The following is a 6,032-nucleotide window of genomic DNA, read 5'->3' on the forward strand; positions in this document are numbered from 1 at the left end:
TGTGTGTACCAATGTTGATGCGAGGGGGAGAGACCGTGATTAACATCGGTGCTGCCGCCCTCGTGAATCCGAATGCCTTAGGTGCTCAGGTTCATACGACAGCTGTGTAGCGTGTCGAGCGCTGTCCTTGGCCGCTGTACCACTGTACCTTCATTGCCTGGTCCCATGTGACGGCTGCTTTAAATGACCTGTTTTAAAGCCCTATATAATGGATATTAATTAGTTTCGAACCTATCCTATTTTTAAACCTGATTGGACGCAGTTTTAGAACCTCGTGAGATTCTTTATTTCGTCTCGTGAAAATAGCACCCAAAATGAGTTGGAACAAAATTAATTGACATCGGGTACATGCAGGACCGGACCACATCTTTGCGTATGCTGAACATGTCGCGACAGTGCCTTGCCAAAGCACTTTCACCCTTATGTTACCCTGCTTGTGGCTGTCGGTCGATAGCCAGTTATCGCTGTGTAACTGTTACAGGTCACACACACCGCAAACCTTCATGGGGGGAACTAGACTGGGAGCAGAGGAATCACCAGTATGGGGTGTTAGTATTTTTTCTATGACATTAAAAATTACTATCAGTGGTCAATGAAAAGCCTGACCCTTTTCACACAAGGCAATGTGGAACCGTTATTCAAAGAGGCTCTGAGAATAATACTCTCACCTCACAGAGAATTGGTCTAACTCAAATGGAAATTCCAAGCTATTCTGTGCTTTTCCAGCGTGGAGTTGACTACGGGGGATAGAAATTCACTCTTATTTATTCGTTTTATATAAGGAAGGGGTTACTTTTTCGAAGCTCTGACGCTTTGGTTCCTGGATCAGGTCTCCTTATATCCAGATTTTTTTTTATTGCAGTTTTAGTTTGTTTGTGTACAGGGTTTTCTGCTTCGTGTCGCCCATCTGGTCTTGTTGCTATTGAACTGTTGCAGTTGCAACCATCTAATGAGGAGCGACATGCTGAGCTGACAGCTCTGGAACTCTGAGTTCTGAGCTCTGAGTTCTGAATTCTGAATTCTGGAGCTTTGCGTGGTCTCTGCGGAAAGCCAGGACGTGACGTTCAGAGTGTGCCTAGAAAAAGTGAAACATGGCAAAGTCAGACGTCATACAGGGAACAGAGTTACTAATTTGAATTAATTTAATCATGGTCGTGGTGACAAACAAAGCCAACAGTGTACAAGCAATTCATTTCTTTTAATCTTCTTCCCGTCTTTCCCTCTTCAGACTCCCAACCCCCTTCTATTTTCTTTATGGGTTGAGAATATTCTCTACTTCTGTCTATTTTTACTATTGGATAATATGAACTCATACCAGTTATGTTAATAGGGGGGGGGGGGGGGGGGGGGGGGGGTTGCTTGGTACCCTTACAACAATGTCCAAGCCTAACCTGCTTTGAATTTCGTGAATGTCCAATGCACGTATGCGTCTTCACGTTTTATCTTACCCAGAGTGATTTAAAGAGCTCACATTTTTTCATGCTGTGACTTTATACAGCAGGAAATTTCCCGATGCAGGGTAAATACCTTGCTCTAGAGTACAATGGGAAATTAACCCATAACCTACTGTGTATTAGCCCACTTTCTATACTAACACGCCTTTTATCCTTACACTCTCCAGCATATTCAACAACCTCACATTCTCCATGAATATTTAAGAATAAAGAAGTCAATTCATAAAAAATTAATAATGAGGTGAGAATTTTGTCGTGCGGTGTGAATGTAAACATCATAAATCTAAGCCGTGATTTTCAAGATTTAAAAATTCATTTGGTACTTAGCACCTCGCACTAATCCCTGTTTTGCCTTGTGCGATTTCCCGTGAGATAGAATATGGGTTAAAATTAATAGCGTTCAGAATTCACCCTGAGGCAGGATAATGACCTTGAAGCAGGTTCACCATTACTGAACCAGCACTGCTGCCGATGCTGAGCACAGCAAACTCCTCAATGACACGGTGTTCGTCCACAGCAGAAGCGCTGCGTTTGTGTTGCCGTTGCTGGAGGATGTGGATTTTGATCACCGTGTGCAGACTTGTTGAAGGATTTGAGGTTTGGGAAATGACTCAGATCAAATTCTTGCGGTGAAAATTCCATGACAACATAATTGGATTTTCCCCTGAGAAAAAAAATAAACAGTGCGTTATTTTATGCTTCGATATAACTGCACCAAAAATATACAGGCATACTGAAAATACATACAAAAACAAACAGCTACCCCCTCAGGATCAACTCCAGTAAAAATGAAAATATTAAATCCAGCAATTCAATAATGGCACATTTGGCTAGTTAAATCCCTCTTTGGTTTCTATTAGATGACGATGATTCAGAGGGGTGGTGTTGTTTGATCTGCATTTGTAGAGAAACTACAAGATTCTCATCATTACAACTTTGTAAGCAGTTCTGTGTGACAGTTTAACCGTTCACAGATGCATGTATTTTTGTAAGTTTTAGTGCGAACTGAACTGGAGTATACCATTTTGCAGTGGAATACACAACAGCAGTGAAAGTGCTTAACTACACAGTATGTTGGACATTTTTTCTATGTACATCTCTATTAATAAATGGCACATTGATTTATACATAAGAAGTCATATAGAAAGCAATTAGAAGCCCTATCAGGGAATTGGTACGGCGAGTTGCTGTTTTCATTCCTAGAATTTTTTTTCCCATTTCAGGAAGAAGCATTTTTTTACTGAGAAAATTATATTTATAACTGTAGTTAAGAGTGAAATTACTAGGAATTTCACTCCTAATACGCACTGTTTTGGTCTTACACAGAACACACACTACATTTGACTAATAAGTTTATTGTTTTGTTTGAACATTTGTATTACATTTTACAGTCTCTTTAAAAATTCAATCCCTGAATCCCTCATCAAAAGATGAAAAATGCTGGCAATACCCTTTTAAAAAACATGAATATTACTGAGGGCAGGTTCACTCTCTTGCTGTATTTAAAGTCTATATATATAAGATATAAGATAAGGAGACATCAAACCAGACAAACAAGTAGTTGAACACACAGGGAGACAAGCTAAACCTAAATCTAGCATCCACCCATGTGTGGAAAAACTTATATTTAGGACTCTTGATGTGGATGCTTGGGACAAAGTAAGTTCACAGAGGTCCCTCTTGATACATGTACCAAGGACACGAGTGTCCAAAGCAACCATGTGACGAGTTTGTTCGCCCTAAGACTCCAGCTCCTCTGTGTTTCCATGCCGACATCTGCCTCTGCCTCTTGAGCAAAAGGCCAAATACCGTATCTCGCTCTGTCAGCCCTCTCCTCTCCACCGCTTCTTTTTGGGCGCCTGTATGATCTCTATCATTACTGTTCTCCATCTCCGTACCTCCCGCTCCTCTGTTGGCTTCCCGCCCATGGACGCCTGCCTCCAGACTGACTTTATTCCCTACTTGCCTTACTGCTAAAATGCCCCCCCCCCCCTTCGCTTTTCTTTTTCCTTTTAACCCCTCTCCCACCCACCCTTGGGGACATGCATTTCATTTCCCTCTCACCTTCAATTTATTTTCCCCGCCTGTCTCTTTCCCCTGTCTCCCTCCCTCCCTCTCTCTGTCTGTCTTCCCCGATTTCTCTCTTGATCACTCTCCTTCTCTCCGTCTCCCCAATCTCTGCTTGGCTGTCTTGCCCCATGTTTTCCATCCTCTCTCTTTCTGTTCCTTCCTCCCACTAGCTTGCAGTTTTAGCTGCCTTCCGTGTTTCCGCCACTCAGACACACTGATTTTCATAATGCATCACATTTAAAAAAAAAAAGGGCCTCCCTTTTACACTGCTCCCCCCAAGTCTTTCACTTGAGTGAGCACTGTGCAATTCAGCTCAGGACATCTGAGCTTTAGGGTACAATCTGGCCCATTTATTCTCCAGAAAAAAAACACACACACACACACACACAAAAATGACTTCTGCGCATAATAAGCAGCAAAAAGGCATGCAATCATCCCTGTGAGACAAAAATATCTCGCTGCTCCTTTCCGTATTCCTTCGCTGTCTGCGTGCAATGGTGGGTTATGTTTAACAGATATCTGTCTTCATATGACTTCTCTCTCACCAGCCTGTCCTATCTGCTTGGAGCCAGTGTACACCTTGAAATACTCCATACAGTCTATTATTTACATGCATCATATGTTTGTTGATTTGTTGCATTCAACTCAAAAGGGAACGGATCACCAGTGTCCATCGTTACTCTTGTTTCCCTCCTAATGGTTGCTGAGAGAAACATCTTATTTAACCTGAGGACCAAACATGATTGATTTCACTTTCAGATCTGGCCCCTGTAATATATTTGATGGTACAAGTGTCTAAATGAAGTGTTCCGTTTTGCCATCTCTTGCGTTTCAGTAGTTGGTCCCAGCTCCCACCACTGCTGATTGCATGTATCTCTGGTACTGTTTGGTGCTTATAAAAATTTAATCGGCAGGGTTAATAATTAAAAAAAAACAGCTGCTCGAAGCTTACAAGATTAAGCTATTCCAAGAAATTCTTGATGAGATATGACAGGGAGTTGCCTGAGTGCAGACAGAAAAAACACAACATCAGCTCAATCAGCTTTTTCAGACTAAAAGTATGACATTTAACATCTAACAAGGACAACATTTTTTTTGACATTTATTTGCTCGTGCAGAATATACTGACATACTTATAAGTATATCTAATCTCTCAAGGTATGCACTCTCATACATATATACTCACATTGCCAAAGATAGACAAGCTGTCTGCTATTGTAAAGCCAAGCAAAATTGCATGTGTTAATATGAATGTTGTGCAGAATCGAATACATTGTTTTTCAATAGAGCCTATAGATATACAGTGCATAACTAAAAGAAGGAATTCACAGAAATTATTTTAATATGAAACCCTTGTTGGCATTACCAGTAATAGTAGTGTACAGCCCATCTAAAACACGGAGTACCTCCCCAGTATTTTTTTTTTGTTCTTCTCTTTTATCACTCCATCTTCCTCTACCCTTTCCTCTCCTGACCCACCTCAACTTCACAATTTCCCCTCATTTGCCCTGTTTCATCTAGCTTTCATTTTCTGTTCTCCTCCACCTATTTATTTTAGTCATTCGCACTTTACCTCCACCACCCTCTGTATGTTTTTTTTTTTTTGTTTCTTCCTCCAAATCTCTTTCTCTCGTCTGCAGTAATGAGTCAGTGAGGTGAGCTTTCGTTGGTATCGATCTTCGCATTCGCATGGTGTGTGCGTGCGCGCGCATGGTTGTGTCTTTTGGTGTGTATGACTACATATTTTCTTTCAGGAACGTGGTGGGTCAAAAAAGAATATAAAAAAGCCAACAGACAAGAATGTCAGCAAGAGAGAAAGAGAGAAGGAGGGAGAGAGAGAGAGAGAGAAAGACAGCAGGATCTGGGCGACTGGTGCATGTTGAGGAAATGAATTTAAAAATACGCAAAAGCTAAATGGAAGGAGAAAGTGATGACGAAGAGCCAGAGACAGAAAGAGAATGTGGGGGGGGGGGGGGAGCGGGGGGAGGAATACCGTGACGCAGGAGGGGCAAAATAATCACTACTATTTATAGACACACAAAGACCTTTGTCTCTCTGTCAGTCACTCTTTCCCCCTCTCTGCCTCCCCCTGTAGCTTACCTCTTCTCTCCCTTTCTCTTCCTCCTTCCATCCTTTCCCACACACTTCTATCACCCCTGAAAACACTCTGTCTGTCTTGCTGCTGCAATGCAAGCAGCCACTTTTGCCAAAGCCTGAAAACAATATATGTTAAGAGCGCAATGGGAGAGTGGTGTCCTCGGTTTTGCTATCTCTCAGACCCAATGCAGTGTTTTGTCGGAAAACAATTTGCGTGCCGCTCGATCACTGCAGTTCATTTCTGGGGTGAGTCTTTCAGGCATAAGGGACACCTCATATCTTTCCTGTGAAAATGGATGGTTAAGTCGTCTTTCAGTTCGCAGGCTCTATGCTTGAGGATCAAGGTTGATCAGAGAAGCAGATTCTACAGGTACCTTCTGAATCCATTTTTCTGGGTTGGTATTTACTGCT

This window comes from Megalops cyprinoides, chromosome 4, assembly GCF_013368585.1.
Source record: "Megalops cyprinoides isolate fMegCyp1 chromosome 4, fMegCyp1.pri, whole genome shotgun sequence".
NCBI classification, from domain to species: Eukaryota; Metazoa; Chordata; class Actinopteri; order Elopiformes; family Megalopidae; genus Megalops; species Megalops cyprinoides.